This window comes from Carcharodon carcharias, chromosome 21, assembly GCF_017639515.1.
Source record: "Carcharodon carcharias isolate sCarCar2 chromosome 21, sCarCar2.pri, whole genome shotgun sequence".
In the NCBI taxonomy this organism is placed as follows: domain Eukaryota; kingdom Metazoa; phylum Chordata; class Chondrichthyes; order Lamniformes; family Lamnidae; genus Carcharodon; species Carcharodon carcharias.
Genome location: NC_054487.1, coordinates 39,658,368 through 39,682,594, shown reverse-complemented (window position 1 = coordinate 39,682,594; position 24,227 = coordinate 39,658,368).

Genomic DNA, 24,227 nt, shown 5'->3' with positions numbered 1-24,227 from the left:
ACTTATTAGCATACTGGAAAGGCCAGCATTTATTGCCCATTGCCAATTGACCTTGTAAAGACAGCGGTGAGCGACTTTCTTGAACCGCTGCAGTCTGTATGGTGTAGGTACACACAGTAGTGTTTGGTAGGAGTTCCAGGATTTTGACCAATTTTAATAATGAAGAAACAGTGATATATTTCCAAGTCAGGATAGTTTGCGATTGGAATTCCCATGCAACCGCTGCCTTTCCTCTCCTAGATGGTAGAGGTCACAGGTTTGGAAGGTGCTGCCAAAGGAGCCTTGTGAGTTGCTGTTGTGCATATTGTGCACATTGCTGCCTGTATACACCAGTGGTGGATGGAGTGAATGTTTGAAGTAATGGATGGTGTGCAAATCAAGCTGGCTGCTTTGAGCTCGATGGTATCAAGCTTCTTTGGCGCAGTTGAAGCTGCACTCATCCAGCCAAGTGGAGAGTATTCCATCACACTCGTGACTTGTGCCTTGTAGATGGTGGACAGGTTTTGGGGAGTCAGGAGGTGAGTCTTTTGCTGCACATAGCATCCTGGAGAAGACAGAGTTGATCATTACTGGGAGAGCCATTGCTGAGACCATGGCTAGTGGCAGGGCTGAAACCACTGAAGAGGCAGTTGCCTATCTAATCATCCTTCTCACATCCCACCTCACTTTCATCCTACATTCACTTCTGGTTAGAGCCTGCAGACAGTGTAAGTATCCACCTCTCACTTTCACCTCAACTCTACCATTCCCCTCTACACCTCTACCCTTGTGATTTTCTCCTTTCAAGAATCCAAGAAGTGCAAGTTAGCCAGGTAGTGGAAGAGCAGCAAGAAAACAGTGATGATGAAAATGCACCTCTACTCAGTTTCACACTCAAACTCACTCAGCTTGGATGCTATGCATCATTTAGAAGATAGCATAGAGACTGAATCAGCTAATGGTGAGACATCAGCACCTAGGGAAGGGGGCAAGGATTGAGTAGGTCCCAGCTTGCAAGAAGGTGAAATTGCACATGAGCTCTGCTGCAGAGGATTCCGATGAACATTTTGATGGAGCATCCTACAGACATTCACTGATCACAGAATCACAGTGCAAAGAGGCCCTTTGGCCCATCGAGTCTGCTCCAACACAAGAGAAACACCTGACCTACCTACCTAATCCCATTTACCAGCACTTGGGCCATAGCCTTGAATGTTATGATATGCCAAGTGCTCATCCAGGTACTTCTTAAAAGATATGAGGCAACCTACTTCCACCACCCTCCCAGGTAGCGCACTCCAGACCATCACTACCCTTTGGGTAAAAAGGTTTTTCCTCACATCCCTCCTAAACCTCCTACCCCTCACCTTGAACTTATGCCCCCTTGTGACTGACCCTTCAACTGAGGGGAACAGCTGCTCCCTATCCACTCTGTCCTTGCCCCTCATAATCTTGTTCACCTCGATCAGGTCGCCCCTCAGTCTTCACTGCTCCAATGAAAACAACCCAAGTCTATCCAACCTCTCTTCATAATTTAAATGTTTCATCCCAGGCAACATCCTGGTGAATCTCCTCTGCATCCCCTCCAGTGCAATCACATCCTTCCTATAATGTGGCGACCAGAACTGCACACAATACTCCAGCTGTGGCCTCACTAAGGTTCTATACAACTCCAACATGACCTCCTTACTTTTGTAATCTATGCCTCGATTGATAAAGGCAAGTGTCCCATATGCCTTTTTCACCACCCCACTAACATGCCCCTCTGCCTTCAGAGATCTATGGACACACAAGCCAAGGTCTCTTTGTTCCTCAGAACCTCCTAGTGTCATGCCGTTCGTTGAATACTTCCTTGTCAAATTACTCCTTCCAAAGTGTATCACCTCACACTTTTCAGAGTTAAATTCCATCTGCCACTTATCTGCCCATGTGAGCATCCCGTCTATATCTTCCTGGAGCCCAAGACACTCAACCTCACTGTTAACTACCGAGCCAGTCTTTGTGTCATCCGCAAACTTACTCAGCCTACCCCCCACATAGTCATCTATGTCACTTATATAAATGACAAATAATAGGGGACTGAGCACAGATCCCTGTGGTATGCCACTGGACACTGGCTTCCAGTCACTAAAGCATCCTTCTGTCATCACCCTCTGCCTCCTACAACTAAGCCAATTTTGAATCCACCTTATCAAATTATCCTGTATCCCACTGATGGATATGTACAATGAAATCTTGATACATTAGGAAACCTACTAAAAAGTTTGTGGTCAGTCAAGAAGCATGGAGAAATCCAGCACCAACTTGACATTTTGTGTAGAACTCAGAGCCCATCCTTTCCAGCATGGACGTAGTGCCAACTCTGTTTACACACTTGTGATCCCAACCATGAAGCAGTCTCTGATGTAGATGTCACAGCTGCCATTGCAGCACAAAAAGCACCTAGCTAATGTCTGGGTTGTACAGTGGAACCTCAGGCTGTTGTTATGCAAAGGCATCTTACTCTATTGGAAGCCCAGGCTGCTGCCAACATGACTGTAGAGTGCAGTGCGCACAGGCATTTGCAAGATGTCATAGCAGTCCAAAAATCTGTTCTCTAGCAGAGCCACACCGGGAAGGCACAGTGGCTTCATGGGGCACCTATGCCAATGTCTGCTCTGACACATTTTGTATGGCAGCATGGCTTTCAATGTATGCATGCTGCCCACTAGTGCATGAGTTGCACACTGGAGTCCATAACACCATAAGATGTAGGAACAGCAGTAGGCCATTTGGCCCATTGAGTTTGCTCCACCATTCAATGAGATCCCATGACTGATCTGATAACCCTGAACTCCACAGTCCTGCCTTTTCCCCATACCCCTTGATTCCCTTACTGATTAAAAATCTGTCTATCTCAGCCTTGAATATACTTAATGACCCAGCCTCTTCAGCCCTCTACGGTAAAGAATTCCATAGACTCACTATTCTCTGGGAGAAGAAATTCCTCCTCATCTCAGTTTTAAGTGGACTTCCCTTTGCTCTGAGATTATGCCCTCTGGTCCTAGACTCATCCACAAGGTGAAACTACCTCTCAGCGTCTACTCTGTCAAGCCCCCTCAGAATCTTCTATGTTTCAATAGGGTCGTATCTCAATCTTCTAAACTCCAAAGAGTACAGGTCCAACCTACTCAACCTCTCCTCATAAGAAAAGCCCTTCATACCCGGGATCAATCTAATGAACCTTCTCTGGACTGCCTCCAATGCCATTTCATTAGATAAGGGGACCAAAATTGTTCACAGTATTCTATGTGTGGTCTAACTAGTGCCTTGTATAGTTTTAGCAAGACTTCCCTATTTTTATACTCCATTCCCTTTGAAATAAAGGCCAACATTCCATTTGCTTTCCCTATTACCTGCTGAACTTGTATGCTTGCTTTTTGGGATTCATGCACAAGGACTCCCAAATTCCTCTGTGCTGCAGCTTTCTTCAGTCCTTCTCTATTTAAATAATATTCAGCTCCGCTATTCTTCCTGCCAAAGTGCAAAACCTCACATTTTCCCACATTATATTCCATCTGCCACATTGTTGCCCACTCACTTAACCTGTCTATATCCCTCTGTAGACTCTTTGCATCATCTTCATCACTTGCCTTCCCACCTATTTTTGTGTCATCCGCAAACTTGGCAATAGTACATTCATTTCCCTCATCCATTATTTATATATTGTGAATAATTGTGGCTCCAGCACTGATCCCTGTGACACTCTATTAGTTACAGGTTGCCATCCTGAAAATGCCCCCATATCCCAACTCTCTGACTTCTATTAATTAGCCAGTCCTCTATCCACGCTAATATACTACCCCCAACACCATGGGCTCTTATCTTATTTAGTAGCCTTATGTGTGGTACCTTATCGAACACCTTTTGGAAATCCAAATATATTACATCTACTTGCTCCCCTTTATCCATCCTGTTTGTTACCTCCTCAGAGAATTCTAATAAATTTGTCAGGCATGATTTCCCCTTCATGAAGCCATGCTGACTCTGCTTGATTATATTATGCATTTCTAAATGCTCTGCTATTACATCCTTTATAATAGGCTCTAACATTTTCCCAATGACAGATGTTAAGCTAACTGACCTATAGTTACCTGTTTTTTTGTCTCCCTCCCTTCTAGAATAAGGGTATTACATTGGCAGTTTTCCAATCCTCTGGGACTTTTCCAGAATCTAAGGATTCTTGGAAGATCACTAACAGTGCATCCACTATCTCTGCAGCTATTTCCTTTAATATCCCAGGATGCAACCCATCATGTTCAGATTACTTGTTGGCCTTTAGCCCCATTAGTTTCTCTAGTGATAGTTATTATATTTATTTCCTCCCCTGCTTTTGCCCCATGATTATTTATTATTTTTGGAATGCTATTAGTGCCTTCTACTATGAAGACTGATGCAAGGTATTGATTCAACTCCTCTGCCATTTCCTGGTTCCCCATTATTATTTCCCCAGCCTCATTCTCTAAGGGGCCTATATTGACTTTGGCCTCTCTCTTCCTTTTTATATATTTAAAGAAGCTTTTATTGTCCGTTCTTATATTACTTGCTAATTTACCCTCAAAGTTTATTTTCTCCCTTTTTTTTTGTCATCTTCTATTGGTTTTTAAAACTTTCCCAATCCTCTGGTTTACCACTAATCTTTGCCACATTGTATGTTTTTTTTCTTTCACCTTGATATTATCCTTAAGTTCCTTGGTTAACCATGGTTAGTTTATCCCTTTCCTACAATCCTTTTTCCTCACTGGGATATATCTTTGTTGTGAGCCATGAACTATTTTCTTAAACATTTGCCATTGTTCATCAACCGTCTTTTCTGCTAAACTTCCTTCCCAGTCCATTCCAGCCAACTCTGCCCTCATTCCTTTGTAAGTACCCTTATTTAAGTTTAGCAGTTATTTCCAAACTAAATTTCTCACTCTCAACCTGAATCCTAAATTCCACCATGATATAGTCACTGTTTCCTACGGGATCTTTTACACTGAGATAATTTTTCAAACCTGCCTCATTACACATTACCAGACCCAAAATAACCTGATCCCTGGTTGGATCCACAGCATTTTGTTCTAGGAAACTGCCCCGAATACACTCTATTAATTCTTGCTCATGGCTACCTCTGCCAATTTGATTTTCCCAATCTACATGAAGATTAAAGTCACCCATGATTAATACACTGGCTTTTTTACATGCCCTCATTATATCCTGATTTATTCTCTATCCTACAGCATAGCTACTGTTAGGGGGCCTATAGACTACCCCCACCAATGTCTTCTTCCCCTTGTTATTTCTTACCTCCACCCAAATGGATTCCACATCTTTTGTTCCAAGATAATTTCTTGCTATCGTACTTATTCCATCTCAATCTAACAAAGCTACCCCACCACCCTTTCCTTCCTGCAAGTTCTTTCGAAAAGTCACATACCCCTGAATATTTAGTTCCCAGATTGGAGTCCTTGTAATCATGTCTTCATAATGGCTATAAGATCTTACTCATTAATCTCTATTTGTGCCATTAATTAATTAATTTTGTTCTGAATATTATGTGCATTTAAGTAAAGAGCCATTGATTTTGCCTTGTTACCATTTTTTCCCCTTTGACCCTATTTGCTGCTTTTTTTAATGTTTGTACACTCTGTCCCTCCCTGTCATACTCTGGGTATCGTCACCTAAAAAGCTGCCCTGCAATGCCGCCATATCCTTTTGCTTTGTAAGGCTGCACATCCCCTCTCCAGAAGCATCCCCCCGCTCTATTTAGCTTAAAGTCCTGACTATAGCCCTAGTTATTCGATTCACTAGGACACTGGTCCCAGAAGGGTTCAAGTGAAGCCCATCCCACCGGAACACTCCCTTCTACACCAGTACTGATGCCAGTGCCCCATGAACTGAAACCCATTCCTCCCACACAAATCTTTGAGCTGCGCATTTAAGTCCTTCATCAGCCAAGTGGCCAGTGGATTGCCGATGGGCTGCTGCATAATGAAGGCATCGTGGCTGCTGCCAGGATACTAGACATTGACCTGCATGATGCTCTGCCAGGGTGATGCACCAACTGGGCATTGAGGGAGTGGAAATTCTTTTGGTTCTGGTACAAGGGCAGGGCTCACATGCAGTGCTTGCAAAGTGATGTGCGTGCAGTTAACAGCACTTTGCACTGTGGGGAAGCCTGCAATCCCAGCAAAGCAGCATGCTCACTTTGCCTGCTTCTCTCAGAAAGAGAGAATGACATATTGTTAGCTCTCACTGAGTAGAGGATGTCATTGACCTCGCGAATGTAGCAATGGATGGCTCTGGTTACTGTGAGATGTTGCTGATATCTCCAGCTCAATCCTGGAAGGAACAAGGTCATAGAAGTTCATCATCACAGTTACCTTCACAGTGACTGGCAATGTGGTCCTCATCCTGCTCTGAAGTTACAGCTGTGGTTGCAGCACGCGGCACATTTCAGTGAGGTCTTCCTTACTGAAGTGCAGATTTCTCACACAAAGTGAATCAGGTAGGTGAATTGTTCCCTGAATGGATATGGCCTCTTGATGAAAGCCATTCCCCTCATCCTCTTCCCTCTTGGAGCAGCTTGTCCTGCTCTGTGTGACCTTTGCTCATTTTCAAAGTCATGCTATATTGAAAGTCATGCTGTATTCCCTCATCTGGGAGAAACTGGTTTGTGTAGAAGCTTTCAAGTCAGCAACAAATCCTTCAGCAGTTGCCACACCGGGGGATTGCAGTGTCTCCATGGAGCACAAAGCTGCTGTCCTATGCCAATGGTCTGCCCTACCACATATTTTATGGCAGCATGACTGTAGACTTCCTCAACTTGAAGCAAGAATAGAAAGCAGCAAATCCCAGTAGAATCATAGCAACAACCAGAAGAAATCAACTAGCAACCAACCTGTAAGTAGTTGATGATCCCTTTAAATACTGCTGGTCCTGTTGCTGAATATGTATTCGGTTATGCGAGGTTAAGAGAAAGCAACAGCTAGAGGATTGAGCTCCAAAATGGAGCTGCTAGGGTTGGCCTGCTCTGTATGGTTGTTTACTACACACACTTTAAGGCCTTCATCAATTTGGCCTCCAGCGCAATTCACCCCAAAAGCGTACACCTGTGCCATGGACCCCATTTTGGAGCTTCAAGGCCACTCATAACGCTTAAAAAACTGATGCAAGCAATCCCGATTTGTGGCCTGTAATCTGTACTGTTTGCCACCACCCTACCAGGCCTCCTAGGAGCTGATCCTGTTTGCTAGACCATCTATGTTGGTTCACCATTGCTTTGATTACTGAAGGTGCTGTGTAACAAAGCAAGGTTGGTAAGATGAGTGGAGTGTTAAAGTATTATTGAAAATCTTCACGAGCAGCTGAAAATAATAACACCTACAAATGTCATTAAAAATAATGGTGATGTCAATAATGGTCTTCAGATATTAAAAATAATAAATAGTTCCTTTATTACTCTCCCTAATGGGTGGCTCAGTGAGATTTAGAAGGTTATTTTATTTATTACAGCAATTTAAGGCCATTTTTCTCCAGACCTGTTCAAATTGAGTATTTTTCTCCCTGGCTCTTTTCAATTCCTTTTGGCACTCATCGTTCTCTGACTGAGGGGAGCCACATAACTCCATTCCAAATGTCAGTGCATGTCACTCTATATTGACTGATGCAAAAGTGCTGTGAGATGTCTTTCATCTCTCTTTAATGTCTCCTCTTCCCACCCCCCTCCCCCTCAACAAACCCAGCACAAATTGCCAACCAAACCCATGGAGAACATGTACAACCCTCTACCTTCCAGTAATCAAGTACACAGCCTATTGCATAATTGGTGCCACCTCTAAAGACATGGTTGGGGGAAAATGAAGTCTGAATTTTGTGCTGATCCACAGGAAGGATAGTAGCACTAGATGGTGAAACATTTTCTTATTTTGTTCACTCAGATATAGTACAGCCGGGTATATCAGAAAGCTCCCTTTACATTGGCCTTAAAGCCAATCTAAGAAAGACATCTACAGCATTAGTGTGAATATTATATTTAGTATTCTAGCTTAATGAACGAGAACCAGAATGAGAAGCCAAAGAAGAAATGCCAGTCAGGTCGACCAGCAGGTATAGATATGGTTGGTGGTATCATCCTGGGTTCAGCTATGGTACTCACTGACCTCTTTGTTGTGCTTTCTTTCAACTCTGACTGCATCCACGACAAACACTGTATTTGGGATGGTTCAACACCAACCCCACAGCTATTAAGTTTTTTTAAACACTTTTCCTGTTCTGGAGAACTGTTGCAAATGCTTCAATTACAGCAGATTTCTGGCAGTTTTGAAGACAGTATTCATTTGCTTTTGCTTTGCCATAAGCATTCCTTACTGTCCTAATACCAAACACAAAATAAATAACAATTGTTTTTTTTCAAAAGATCAGAAAAGTAACAGCAAAGAAGTAGGAAGAGCAAAAAATAGCACTTAAAAAAGTCAACAAAACTAACAAAAATATCAAAAATGTGTCTTCACTTTAGGAGGACCATTGAACATGGTAATTTCCATTACGCCAACTCCAGATGGATGTGCACAGTCTGATCCAATTCGTTTGGCCTCATTTTTAAAAAGTCATGATACTGAGATAAGAATATAAGTACATAAAAAACAAGAACTTATGGCCTTAGGCCTCTTCAGAAGGCTCCACAATTCAATAAGATAATGGATGAATTTCTATATCAACTTTATTTACCTTCCTGCACAATCCCCATATCCCTTGATTCCCTTTGTGTCTAAAAACCCATCAATCTCTGCCTTGAATATATTCAAGGGCTGAGCACCCACATCTCTCTAGGGTAGAGGATTTCAAAGATATACAGCCCTGTGAGTGAAGAAATTTCTCCTCATTAGAGCCCTAAATGGCTGACCCCATATCCTGAGACTACGACCCCAAGGAAGACAGCCTCTTAGCACCTACCCCGTCAAACCCTCTCAGAATTTTGTACATTTCAGTGAGATCATCTCTTATTTTTCTAAACTCCAGAGAATATTGGCCCATTCTACTCAACCCTTGTTATTCATCCCAGCAATCAATCTCATGCTTGTTGCGCCCTCCCTGAGTCAAGTCTATCCTTTCTTAGATAAGGAGACTAAAACCACATAGAGTATTCCATATGTGGTCTTGCCAAAGCATATACAAATACAGAAAGACTTCCTTTTACATTGCAGCCCCCATGCAATAAAGACGAACATGCCGCTTGTCTTCTTAGCTGCTTGCTGCACCTGGAAGTTAATTTTCTATGATTCTTGCATAAGGACATCCAAATTCCTCAGAGTCCTACATTTACTAGTCTCTCACCTTTTTAAAAACATATTCTACTTTTCCATTCTTCCTACTTCATATCTTGCTAATTAGCTTTGTTTTAATTTAAGATTTTAGTTTTGGACTAAACCACATCATTCTCAAACTTAATTTAAAATTCCATCATATAATGATTAATCTTCCTCAAAGGATCTTTTACTATAAGGTTACTAATAAACCATGTCTAATTACACAATATTAAATTAAAATAGCCTGTTCTGGAGTTAGTCTCTCAATATATGATTCTAGAAAATGGTTTCAAATGCATCCCACGAATTCGTCCTCCAAGTCACTTTTGCCAATTTAGATTGGCTAGTTGATCCAAAGGTTGAAGTTCCCCACGCTAATTACATGACCCTCGTTATGTTCTCCTCTAATTTCCAGATTTATATTCCGTCTAACACTATGGGCAGAATTTTACGTCCCATGGGCGGGTACACGCCCGACCCAATTGAGCGTAAAATCACACGAGAAGAAGTCAGGCGAGCATCCTGCCGTCATCCTGCACTCACGCGATATTTCGCTCGGCGGGCACACGCAAAAGTTGGAAGTGCGTTGCCGGTAATTAAGCCGGCAATTAAGCCCATTAATGGCGCAAGTGTCTCCGATTTTTTGTGGCCCGTCCAAACTTACGGTTGGCAGACGGGCGAATTGGCCAGGCAGCCTTTACATTTTTCATCAAGCCTCATCCAAAGGTGGGATGAGGTTTCCGTTATTAAATAAAATAAAAATAAAAATCTGTGGACAGCATTTTTATCAGCTACATGTTCAGGTGCCTGAGTGTGATGCTTGGATACTTTTTTTCTGATTTTCAAAAATTTATTTCATGGTTTTTTGGGTGGTGCAGCTCCCTGTGGAAGCTCTCTGCCTTCAGGGTGCTTTCTCTCAGCGCTTGCCTGTGCCCGCGTTGAGGTCAGCGCCTGCCCTCCTCTCGCCCCCAGCCCGGCAGCACTGAGCTTTTCAGCATGCCTTTCACGCTGGCTGGCCACTGAGCTGAAAATTGAAGCCAATGTTTGGTGTTAAGGGACCCATAAATTGCTCACACTAATGTTTTCTGCCCTGCATCATTTTTTTTAGCTCTACTCATATTCTGCGAATTTTCTATTCCGGAGCCTAAGTGCGGTGGTGGGTGGGTCTTGCGGCTTTTTACCCACTGGGTGGCATGGCGGGAAATTGCACCTGATTTCACACTAGAAATCTCATTAATTATACATCGGCGAGTAGCTCTCCATATCACATGGAGGGGCGGGCAGAGATTTGTTCACCCTGCCATAACGTAATGGGGTTGAAGGTCCGGGAACCATATTTAAACACCTACCTGAACACACACATTACTCTCAGCCGACCTGCTGGGTGCAGGAAACCTCTTGATATGGGTCCACTGAAGTAAACATCTGCTCCCAGGTTCAGCAATGACTCCCTTGAGGCTCTTCATCTGTGGAGGCTGCCAGCACCGGGATGTCTTCTACCCGAGGAATGGTTTCAGGAGGCCCACCAGCATCATCTCGCTGGCCTGGGAGGCGATTGCAAGGGAGATCAACTGATCGGGCACCCATTAGAGAAATGCCATCCAGTGCAGGAAGAGGATGAATGATTTCATTCACTGTGCCAGGGGAAGTCAACCTTCAGCTCAGTCCAATCTCACACTCTCATTATGGCATCATGAACTCAAAGGTTACACTGCTCAGGGGTCTCGCACAATATTACTGTCTCACGGATACTTTAACATCATCTGCATCTCATCTATCAAGCTGCACAAACTCCATCTTCAGCCCTTACTAGGGAGGGCTCAGCACACACACAGCAGGCATGCATGCTTCCCCACCCCTGCTCTATCTCTTTTCACCACGTTCCATTCCATGTATTTTCATGCAGACGAAGATCGCCCACAACTGGAGGGTGATATCCTAGATGGGTGACAGACGTCCAGGAACTGTCCCTCTTTGAGGAGGATGCTGCCAAGTTGGCAGGTGAGGTCAGAGATCGCTCCCGTGGGGAAGGTGAGATCGGCCCCTCCCAGCAAGCCATGAGGATGAGCCTTCCCTGAGTTTCTCATATCCTGGTAATCACAGTGAATGACATGCAATGTTTTATTCTGCCTGTTTATGATCTAAATCTATCTTCTCTCTCTTATAGGCACCAGCATGTTCAGACAGGCCACCAGAGCTACCAAAAGCGCCTGCATTTTTGATTCTCATGTACCTCTCTGTTAATATTCAAATGGAACAAGTGTATTGTGAAGCCAATGACCCCTGCAGCCTCTTGTTAAAGCGTGCCAAAAGGCAGTGGTTTCAGTTGCACCTTCTCAAGGAAGTCTTCTTCATTTCTCTCAGCTCTGACTCTGGCTGGAATTTTCTGGCCCCATTGGCATCATGGTAGGTTAGGTGGGGTGAGGTGGGGGGCAGGGACAATATGGCGAGAAGGACAAAAATCGGTTTCAAGCTGGCGTGAAAGCACAGCGGGGTTATCCGATGGTGTCCACCATGGCGGAATGCCATTCCCGCTGGAAACCAGCATCAATCCACTTTGCATCCTGCTAATGGGACGCAAAGTAAGGCCTAACTGGAATCCTGCTTCCACGCCAGATGTACCGTTACGCTGCTGGGAAAACATGTCGGCCCAGAACATGTCTGCACAAGTGTAATGTGCAGAAGGGTGGATTTACCGTTAGGGCCTTTCTCACATCGCGGACATCCGAGGAGCAGAAGATGCTGGGGGCCCCACAGCTATCGGACCTTGGAGGAACATGTGCATCATATGCTGGATGATTCTCATGAACATTCTCCACTGTGAAGCAGCTCGCAGAAGGTGGGAGGACTCCATTGATGCCTCGGGTCTGCTTCAGAACATCACGGTCTTAGCCATGGGCTATGATGGATGATCAGTGAGGTGGGGGGTAAGAGGAAGATCCAGCTGTGAATTAGGGGTGGGGGGTGGGGTGGGGAGAGGAAGGTCTGGGTTTGACTGGGAGATGAAGGTGTACCAGGGGGTGAGGTTGGGAGGGGCATGACACAAAGGTGTCGGGGGGTGTGTAGTTGGGAAGAGAAATGAAGATTTTGTGGGGCGGTGCGGCCTTGGGGGTTAATGAAGGTGTCGGCGGGGTGAGGTTGGGAGGGGGAAGAAGGGAATATGGGGGATGAGGGTGTAAGGGGAGAGAAAGTAGCAAGTGGGGAGTTAGGTGCAAGGGGGAGAGGAAGGTGTAAGGGGGGAGAAGGTGCAAGGGAAGGAGTTCAGAGGGGGAAGGAGTTCAGAGGGGGGATGTAGTTTGGAGGGAGATGGAGTTTGGAGGGGGAAAGGAGTTTGGAGTGGGGAAGGAATTCAGAGGGGGGAAGGAGTTCGGAGGGGGAAGGAGTTCGGGGGGTGAAGGAGTTCGGAGGGGGGATGTAGTTTGGAGGGAGATGGAGTTTGGAGGGGGAAAGGAGTTTGGAGTGGGGAAGGAATTCAGAGGGGGGAAGGAGTTCGGAGGGCGAAGGAGTTCGGAGGGTGAAGGAGTTCGGAGGGTGAAGGAGTTCGGAGAGGGAAGGAGTTCAGAGGGGGGAAGGAGTTCGGAGGGCGAAGGAGTTCGGAGGGTGAAGGAGTTCGGAGGGCAAAGGAGTTCGGAGGGTGAAGGAGTTCGGAGGGTGAAGGAGTTCGGAGGGCGAAGGAGTTCGGAGGGTGAAGGAGTTCAGAGGGTGAAGGAGTTCGGAGAGGGAAGGAGTTCAGAGGGGGCAAGGAGCTCCGGAGGACAATGGAGTAAGGGTGCAGGAGGGAGTAAGGGTGGAGGAGGGAGTAAGGGTAGAGGAGAGAGTAAGGGGGGGATTTCCAGGTGAATGTGCATGGGAGTTGTCTGTGGAGTCAATGACTGCCTCCTGGGGAACAAACTGAGGGTGGGCTTGGTCGGGGGGAATGGTGAGTGTGAGAGGGGGCAGAGGGAGTTGGAAGGGTGGGTAGGTGAGGGTGCAACGGTAGCGGTAGAAGGGATGGCAAGGATGGTTTGTGGGGACTTGGAGGCAGACATGGACCCTGGGGGTGGGAAGGAGGAGGTCCGGGAGGTCAATATGGATGGGGATGGGATTCTCATGAAGATAGGGAATGTGCACGTTCATCTGCACATCCTGGAAAGAAAAGGGTCCTGGTTAGTAAATGACGGTGAGGAGGTGGAAGATGATGTCAGAGGGGTCAACAGTGATGGGGGCAGTGGCATTGGTGACTGGAGGGGGGGAAAGGAGGAGGGAGCGGAGCAGAAATGTGATGACTACCATTTTTCTCAAATTGTAAGTGAGCAGAGCCTCGTGTTGGGTGGGCACAGGTGCTGCATTTGAGTGCCAAAAGTGGGTGGGCGGAGATGCAGCTCAGCTCAGGTGGACGACTGAAAGAGAAAGCTAGCAGGCAGCACTGAGTATGTCTGGGACAGTGAGAAGAGTGAGGAAGGCTCTGTGTGCGTGGAAAAATTCTTGCATGAGACTCCGAAAGGCCCTGCCACACAAACACTTCTCCCTCCTGAATCACTCATGGTCTGGCTACTTGCAGCTGAACTGCTAGTCGGGGGGAGGCGGCAAGTGCATTGGGAAGACTCAGGAAGCCAGTAAATGAAACTGAAAGACACATTACTCAGTGAAAGTGAATATAATTCCAGATTATAAAGTGACAAGATGTGTTCACCCATGTAACCACTTGTGATCAGAAATTCTTCATTTTTCTAGGCCTACCACTTCTTCTAGTTGCTGCCCTGACATTCACAGCAATGGTTGGCCCTGTTGCCTCTGATGACTTTGGCGTGCATCCTCTGGAAAGCTGAGGCCTTGAGGGCCCTGGCTTGCTTTGGCTGTCCTCCTGTGCACCAGCTGCTCTCTCTGCAGTGACAGAGGGTGGGTTAAGGGGTAAGGGGGTCACAGGCAAAAGGGACTCAGAGAGAGAGGACAGCCTCTGAGGTTCCTGACTGGATGACCCAGGGGTGTCCAGCTGCCACTCCTCCTCCCTTCCGGTGTCTGGGGGCCCTGGCCTGGCTCCTTGAGGGGAAGGAGCACCTGAAGTGGCGTTGAGGTGCCCTGTTTCCCTCTCACGTTGCCGCTGCAGGAACTCCCCCATTGCTACCGCAATGAAGTGCAGGTTTGTGCACAAATCCGTGTTCTGCTGGGCCACGGTCTCCATGACGTCTGCCATCATCCCCATGGAGACCTCCATTCGCACACTTGTGGGGGCCACTTCATCAGAGAGCAGGAGGACGCACTCCTCCGACTCACACGCCATTCTGTTGTAGGCTTCCAACAGCTCTGCGTGATATTCCCACGCCTTCCACTGAATTTCCCAATGAGTTGGAAGGCCAAATTAAGAGGCTCATCATCTAACTTGGAACTCACAGATGCCTCTTCCCCAGCTGTCCTCCGAGTGCCAGGGAGCTCGGCTGAACCTGCCTCCTCCTGCTGCAGACATGTGACCAACAGATTGTGAACCCGAGCCTGCTCTAGATCTAGGTTCCACCGAGGTATGTGTCTCTGCGCTTGTACAGGGTGTGGGTGAGCGCTGTGACGGGTCTTCCAGGCTGCTTATTTCCAGCTCTTCAATGGAGGAGGTGTCCTCTTGGCTGGAGGTGAGGACGTGGATGGAGCTGAGGGACTGGCTGGCTGAGGGTGTTGGTCGCTTGGCAGAGCTCCCTGTGAATCATAGTAGAGATAATTAGTACATGGCAGCAGAGTCAAAAGCAGGAGACAGAGCACTCACAGTGGCGTTGAGAGAGGGATGATGTGGTGCAGGATCCTCAGATGGGTATCTGCCACTGACCTCACTGTCACCGCAAACACTGTCCATGTCCTCATCAGTCAGCGCGATGGCACATTCCTCAAAATGATTGAGGGGCCTAATGTCAGCCATTCCATCCCCAGTCTGGAACCTTGCCCTGCTGATATGAGCAGGCTTCTCCTGCATGAAAACAGATAGAGAGAGTGTGAGTAGGACCCATAGCTCTGCCTGGAATGCTTGTGTGGTGAGTGGAGCCATGGATGGGGTGAGGAAATAAGCTCCGCAGGATGAGTCTGTTGGAGATGTGAGGCTGTGTGAGAGAGTTAGTGGTGTTGTCCCTTGAGATGTGAGATCCCTGTGGATGTGTGATAGGTTTGTAAGTGTGTGACTTAACCCTGGCGGAACGGATGGAGAGCATTTATCCCCTGATTTCTGTGTTCCGGTGGTGCTGACTGTTGCTACTACTGCCTCCCAGGCTGGATTAGTGACTCTGGTGGAGCTCCTGCGGCCAGAATGGGGGTAGGGGACATTGCAGTGGACTTCCACAGCAACCAGCAGGCATCCCAGGGAGATGTCACTAAATTTGGGGGCTGCAGTCTTCTATGTTTTGGGGTCAAGTGTCCCCTGGAGCAGTTCTGGTCTGTAGACATGAAGTAGGCTGCGCTCTGGTGCACTTTAGATATGGTGCTCGGAGCGTGGAAGCACTGAGGTGCTTGACCGTCACGGGGTGACGGTCAAATCTGAGCCTACTCACCAGCAATCCAGAGTGTTCCCGGTGAATGTGTAATTAATGAAGTGGGACGCACCAGGAATGGGACGATGTGGCCCGAAAAGCCACCATTGTGGCCGGCAGGTAAAACATCCTTTCTCCTGACCGCTACTGCACTTTGTGCAAATCTGGGATGATTCCGCCCTCTATTTTAATGTTGTTACTCTAAGCAGTGTGAGGGTGCCCCCTGAAAGAGCCCCTGAGTCCAGCCCTGGGCTCCTCCCGCGCTGCCTCAGCCCCCTCCTGTGCAGATTCTTATCCAGTTTCGATTTTAAACTGCGTCATAACTTCAGGCTCTCAAGATGATGGTTCTGCATTTTTACTTTGCGATCAGCTTCACCCCTTCCCCTCCCTCTGACCTTCCTGGAACCTTACGATGTGCAGGTAGAACTCCCTCTGGTGATTCTGCAGCCTCCCACAGTAACCCTGGATCCCATAGTCATTGTGGTGGACATTCCAGGCCTACCTCTGAACCCATCAGTGTCAATGTCCCCATGACTCAAGTGGACCTCACCCCCCATAATGAGGCTGCATGCACGGTCACATACAGAGGTGTACCCCCACCCATTCCGCCAGGAGAATTTCAAACACTCCCCTACTTTATTACGCTTTCCCCATTTGCAGGCTGCAGATGCCTCCCCTGACATGTGACCATCCCATCCGCAGTCCAGAGCCGAGCCAGACACCCTCATCTCCACCTACTGTGAGACTATGACCACACCCTGCACTCCAAGCTGTGCCTTATCCCAATTAAACACACTGGCCTTTTTTCTCCCTGAAGTGGGAACACTACATGTGTGCCATGCATAGCCCTGTAGCATTGCCTGCAAAGCCCCAGGACTGCCAAAATTGCAATGCTTGTCTCTGTTTCATGGTGCCACCCTGCCTGAGACCCACAGCACAAACTGAGTGCTGTCCTCCCGAAGTACTGAAGCACCCATCGTGAGCAGTCCAATCCTACACCATCACCGGTTTGGCATTACACTAGGATTGCTGAGAAACCAGGACTATTGCAGGTAGGCTTTAAATGTTGCACTCACCTCATAGTCATGAGCAAAGTGACCTATATCTGATTGTGATTTAAAACTGTGTAATTTCCCACTGGTGTGGAACATAATTGGGAGGGGGAACGTGATTCTGGCAAGTAGCGTTTTTACTGAGTATGCATGCCATGGTAATGCATGCAAATAGCATTCCTGACATGGAACTGAACTGGACTAGCCAAATAAATACTGTGGCTACAAGAGCAGGTCAGAGGCTAGGAATCCTGCGATGAGTAACTCATCTCCTGACTCCCAAAGCCTGTCCACCATCTACAAGGCACAAGTCAGGAATGTGATGGAATTCTCCCCATTTGCCTGGATGAGTGCAGCTCCAACAACACTCAAGAAGCCTGAAACCGTCCAGGACAAAGCCCAATGGATTGGCACCACATCCACAAACATTCACTCCCTCCACCACCGACGCACAGTAGCAGCGTGTGTACCACCTACAAGATGCACTGCAGAAACTCACCAAGGCTCCTTAGACTGTACCTTCCAAACCAACAACTGTTACCATCCAGGAGGACAAGAGCAGCAGATAGGTGGGAACACCACCACCTGCAAGTTCCCCTCCAAGTCAATCACCATCTTGATTTGGAAATATATCACCGTTCTTTCACTGTCGCTGGGTCAAAATCCTTAAACTCCCTTCCTAACAGCACTGTGAGTGCACCTACATCACATGGACTGCAGCGGTTCAAGAAGGCAGCTCACCACCACCTTCTCAAGGGCATTAGGGGTGGGTAGTAAATGCTGGCCTAGCCAGTGAAGCCCACATCCCATAAATGAATTTTTTAAAAGGAGTAGCAGGAAACCTGACCAGCCATCAGCCTGTCATGAAAGTGGTGGTGGGGAAATTTTGAACTGATTTCCCACTGGCGGGATTCCGATTTTTGGCCTCTCTCTGAATTTTCTGCTCATGCCCGCCGTGAAACCCACCACTGGCAGGACTGGAAAATTCTGCCCACTGATTCTACATCTTCATTTTCTGGGCTAATGATCTTTTCTCACCACACAGTGTACAAAGGAGCCAGGTGGCACCACAGCCAACTAATCAGTTGACGAGCATTGCTGAGGTGTTGCCCTAGGGACGTGTCAGTGGTCCCATGGAGCTCTTTGCCATTTTGTGAGGACCCATTAAGGAGCATCTAAAAAGATGAGTTGAAAGGTTGCAGGTTGCAATTTCCTGGCTTCTGTTTACACGCCATGTTCCACACCAGCAGGAACAAAATCAACCATCAGAAAAGACGCCCAGTGCTGCTCCTCAGGAATTTCTGACTCTGAAAATCCTGAACAACAGTGATTCTATAACATTAACACATTTTGCTCATATCACAAAATGCCAGAACACTCTGCCTAATTGCTAGAATGTCAATAATCTGTAGCAAGTTATGAAAACAATTAAGATTGATAGTTGCTGCAAGGAGAATTAATATATTCAGAGTCAGTGAATTGAACAGTCCTTTTAACATATTCAAGTTATCAGTGAGCTGAATAATCCCTTTAAGTATTCCAATAATAAGATTAAATATACGATTAAACATTCCCAGGATATTACCAAGAGGGTGGGAATGATTTTAGGCTTACTTCACAAATTAAGCATTTATTTTCTTTGGTCCTGCCTATAGCTATTCACATTTCACATAAGAACGTAAGAGCATAAGAAATAGGAACAGGAGTAGACCATAGCCCCTTGAGCCTGCCTTCCCATTTATATATGATCATGAATGATACTCGGCCTCAAGTCTACTTTCCTTCCTGCCCCCCATATCCCTTGATATAGGGAAAGGTTTGTCTATCTCAGTCTTTAATACATTCAATGATGGAGCATCCACTAAATCTCTGGGATGGAGAGTTCCAAAGATTCATAGCCCTATGAGTGAAGAAATTTCTGCTCATCCCAGTCCTAAATGATTGATCCCTCAGCCTGAGACTGATTGGGTGTTTACCCATCATAATTGTGTGAAACTAGGTTATTTAAAATTCACCATGCTATATCAGTACTTTTATAACACTGGAGAATTGATTTTATAGATTAGTGATGCCAATGAACAGCTTCATGCATAATAAGTATTATGCCAGGACAAGAGGCAGAACTCACCTACTCTTCTTCAAAATGATGCCAGTGGATCTTTTACCTCCATCTGAAAGGAAAAACAGTTCATCAGTTTAACATTTCATCTGAATGATGGCATCTCCAACAGTGCAGCACTCCCTCAGCGCTGCACTAAGGTACCAACGTAGATTTTGCGCTGAAGCCACAATTTTAAGTTTTCTGCTTCTTAACTGTCATACCAAAAAAGTGAGAGTGCTCCCATCTGAGCCACAGTTGTTATTTCATACCAGGCACATATCATACACAGTGGGCGGAATTTTACAGCCCCATCGCGGTGCGGGTGGGGACAGAAAATGCGCCGAGCCATTCAGAAGTACCTTGGCTTTGATGGGAGGAAAATCCCACTGGTGGGAGGGGCTGTAAAATTCTGCCCAGTATATCGCAAGGCAGCTCTTTTAAGATGCCTCCTTCAGTCACCATTCTGATATTCGCTACTTTTCTGCCATTGTAGGTGTTGGAAAGCAGCCTGTGAGCACTGCCCATGATCCAGAACAAAGCTGCACCACACATTCCTGCATCCTTCTCATCATACATTAGCACACCTCAAAAGATACAGTTAACGATCTTGAGGGAATTGCATTGGTCGGATCACAGATGAGGAAAAGCAAACAATAGTAGCAAAGGCAAAGCAGCAATCTGACAGTCACAAAGAAAGGCCTCTTGTACTTTCTGAAGTGCAGCAGTGCATTGGAATTTTGTTGTTGTTCAGTAGCTGATGATGAGCCAGAGACGACAAGGTTAAAGTTGGTGGTGACCTTGCCTGCAACTCAGTGTTATGCCTATGTAAGAGGTTGGCACCAGGTGTCCTTACAGCAGATGGCAAGGTTCTCTGCAAATAGCTCCTTGCTAACCCAGAGCTGGAAGGCAGTTTTGATTGGTCCTCAGCAGGTAGGCTTGCAAAAGGCCTGCAGATATGACTGATGGTAGTTCAGCCTATTACATCTCAGTACCTGTTCATCTTGCCACATTCCTTTGATCCAAATCAAACCCCATCATTAACCTTGACCTATACTTGGTGCTTATCACATGATTCTTCAACCTGAACTGAAATACTTTCTTGTTCCTGAATTTCTGTAAAACTTATAATTGAATGAACTCTATTCTTTCATCTGTTTCTGCCCTGTAAACATTTTACATTTTCCAGCCTCCAGGAATTAAGTGGGTCATACTGGACCATTGTTCTCAGGATATTGAAAACAAACTAATAAGTAAACAACAAAATGTTTCCCAAATAAAATTTCAAAACCACCTATAATTAAAAATGTCATAAAATTCAGGGAAAAAGTTGCAATAAAAGCAATGCAGTGTTAAAAAGCTAAGTAAACATTGCAACCAAAAAAATAAACACCCAAACTTGTTCACTTTAAGAGTGCCACTACAAATTGTAGGGGTAATTTTGACCTGCTGTGATAGTGTAAAATGGGTCATAGGGAGTTACTAGCTTGTTTCACATCTCTCCCCATTCTTTGACACCAATGGGGAGAGTTCTAATATGGGCTTTTGACTCACTATCACCCTTTTGGACTCACTATCACTCTTTTTGACTCACTATCACATTTTTCCTCCAGTGCACTCTTCATGGCCTTCAAAAATGGAAACTGAATGAGGAAACCATAACTATTTTAATATGTTCTGCACAATCCCAGCCAAGAGTCTTAAATCTAAACAAAACACATTATGTACCATTGAGATTTTATTGTTAGGTAGGCAGTTAGTTTACAGTCTCATCCGAAAGACAGCAGTGAATTCCCTTAGCAATGCACTAAAGTGTCAGCCTAGATTTAATTGTGCTGATGTTAGGAGTGGGACTTAAAACCACAACCTTCTGACTCACAGAGGAGAGCACTATCACTGAGCCCTAGCTGACATTTTAACAGGTGGTCTTCAGAAAAGTAAAAACAGAAAATTCTAGGAGATTTTAAAATTGTAGAGGCAAATGAAAGAGATTTAAGAGAATTGGTGCTATGCCTGATTGCCAGTTGACAGGTTTAAAATCGACCTGATAAAGGTCACATGAATCTACTTGAGCCAGCCAATATCGAGCACACTGAAACATATTCACATCAGAAGATTAAGGTTCTCTTTGAGAAAAGATGCAAGTCATGCACTTTTTTTTAACAAAAAGAAACATTTAACCCTTGAATAAATTCAGAACTCCCATCAGCCTTTCGAAGTTGAAACTGGTTGGCTATGCTCCAGCATCTATCGCCCATCACAAAAACACAAGGGCCAGAATTTTACTCTCATCAGGTGGGCATGTGCTTGACCTGAACGAGCGTAACATGACTCACGATGGTGTCGGGCGAGCATCCCGTCATCATCCGCACTCGTGCTATATTTCGGTCGGTGGGCGCATTTGGGAGTCAGCAGCAAGACCACTGAATATTAAGCGGCCTACTAAGGCTCTTAAAGAGCTAATTGACTCGAATCTTTTGCTGCCTGTCCAACCGTTTGGGTGGTAGACGGGTGAGAAGACCAAGTGGACTTTGTACTTTTGGTGAAACCTCATCCACGGGCTGGATGGGGTTTCGTCCAGTGATTAAAAAAATTAAAAGCTTTTAATACTCATACTTAACATGTCCCTGAGAGGACAGGCTTGCATTATTTTAAATGTCTTTATTTTTATTGTTAAAAATCTTCAGCTCCCTGAGGCAGCTCTGTGCCTCAGAAAGCTTTTACTGCGCGCACCCCCATATATGCGCTGACTTCCGTGCTTGCGCTCCTCCCATCTCCAACCTGGCAGCGCTCAGCGCACATTTCACATTGGCTGGTTGTTAATTGGCTGGCCTGATCGTGCGTGGCATTTAGCTTCGCAGCCGTGCCCGCCCAACGAGAGCAAAATCCTGCCCCAGCACCAGTGGCTCAAACAGATCTCTCCTTGAAAATGGATGCTGCATTGAAAAATAAATGTTGCAGTTTGGCTAAAGGCATTAGTTATACAGCCCATCAATGTTTGATTTATATTCCAGCAAAGGTCAGTCAATAAAGTGGCAGAAATCAACTAATTGCCTGTTGCAATGCACTTTCCAGACTGTCTCAGAACACGAAAGCTGAGATGCTTATTTCATATTCGGAAAGTGATGGAAAGCTTTGCCTTCATCTACATCAATTGGAAAGCTTCTGTTTGAAATGCAATCATTATGGGCTGTGAACATCAGTCATTTTTCTGAGGTGTGCGGGTTAAAAAATGGATGCCATAAACCATTGTAGGGGCCCTTTTTAATTAGCCCTCGGCATGAATGGTAAGCAAGTTGCCCTGGCAGGATCACAATAATATTAATGGGATGCTAAAGGCAGCTTTGAATCACCGAGCCACTGCTTTTCATACCCAAATAACATTACTGTTAAAAAACCAAGAGTGATGGTTGGAAATGCACAGGAAGAGTGTCAAATTGAAAGACACAGGTTAATTTTCTGCAGCAAATCTGATGAAGCATCGCACCTGATCCATTAAAGGATCTCCCCTTTCACACTGACTGACCTGTTATGCATTTTCTGTTTCTGTTTAAACACAACTTTGATGCCTTTTGAAGTAATGCTGTAGATACAGTTAGGGTGAGATTCCTCTGAATGAAAAATGCCTCTGAAGCAAATGTCTGTCTTTCTCCATTTTGAAGGCCTGCTGGTGAAATCACACAATTCAAAGCTACCTGTTTCTGTTGACACACTGTTAATTATAGACAAAAAGAGAGACTTCCCTATTTCTTTTCAAAAAGGAATTATTTCCTTTATGTCAATAGCACATTCAGAGTCACCAGTCAGAGGAATGTTAACCATTTCAAAGATGTCCAATTTTTTGGCAGCATAGCAATCCTTATTATATTACAAACTTCTTATTATGATGGTTCTCAGCTGTTTGGTTTTCCTCCAGTGGGAGCATTCTATATTCATTCATCTTTGCCAGCTGGGTTCTCATTAATTTGTTTTTCCTCCTTGTGATTATAGTTAAATTATGTCAATACTATCTTCAAGTTCACTACAAAGCCCATTGCCATTGCATCATTCTCACTGAAACATTGAAGCTGATGTTATGGGGGCAATGTTGAGTAGAATGAACATATATTTTCACCTCAGTGTGCGGGCGCACGCCTGACAGGCACAAGCATGAAATAGAGCGTGATGATGTTGGGCGAGCACCCCAATGTCATTGTGCACTTGTACAATATTTCAGTCAGCAGTGCGCCCGCCAAAAATTGAGAGGGCTGTTAATCCCATTAACAAATTAATTAAAGTGAATTTCTCCCTGCCCATCAGGTGGTCAAAAAGGCCAAGTGGCTTTTGGATTTTGAGGAAACCCCATCTATAGGCAGGGTGTGGTTTCCAATATTAATTAAAAATAAAATAAACATTTTTAAATCTCATTTTTAACATGCCCCTGCTCTTGTGACAGAGAAGATACTATACTGGTTGCCTCTTCCTTCTCCTCCTCTTTTCCTCCTCCTCCTCTTTATTCTCAGCTGATCAGGTACAGCTGGTGGAGAGGGCAGTTCCCTCATGATCCCAGCAACATACAAGTCATTGATTATCTCTTTAAATAGAATTGGTGTGGGAGGTCCTTCCTGCTGCTGAATGCATGTTCAGTTGTATGAGATTAAGAGAGGGCATGAGCTAAAGCATTGAGCTCTAAAATGGCACCACCACCATCAAATCAGTTACATGTTCATTGAAGGCATAATCTGCAAACTTCTGCCAATTGCCCTTTGCTGCATATACTAATACTTGCACCAAAATGGCATCCTGTATAGCCAGCAATAGCGGTCTGCGTGCACACTGCGGACATGATTTTGGAGGCAAAATAACATCATAACAACAAAAAAACCCAGTCGCTATGGAGCCAAGTAATGCGTCACAAAATTGAATGCACTATGCATTCTCACTATGGACATTTCATCATACATCACATAGGAACAGGGAAGCACAAACCATAGCACTTATCTGTGCCCCCAACTGAAATTATCTCTCCTTCCTTGTTCCTATATCAAACATGCTGGACTAACAATATTAAAAGGGAAGTGACATATTTAAATTAAAGGGATAATTTTATTACTGATTAGCTTTCAGGGGATGCCACTGTTTTTTTTTTCAATTTCTGAGCAAACGCCCAGCAGCTCTTCCAATTGGACTGTGTGGACAACAGATGAAAGGATGGAAGCAGCTAGTATTGACTCACTCAAATGCAATCATTGAGCTGTCAGGAATTGGACACTAAATAGTCAGGTGTCAATTCATCCTCCTACTGCTT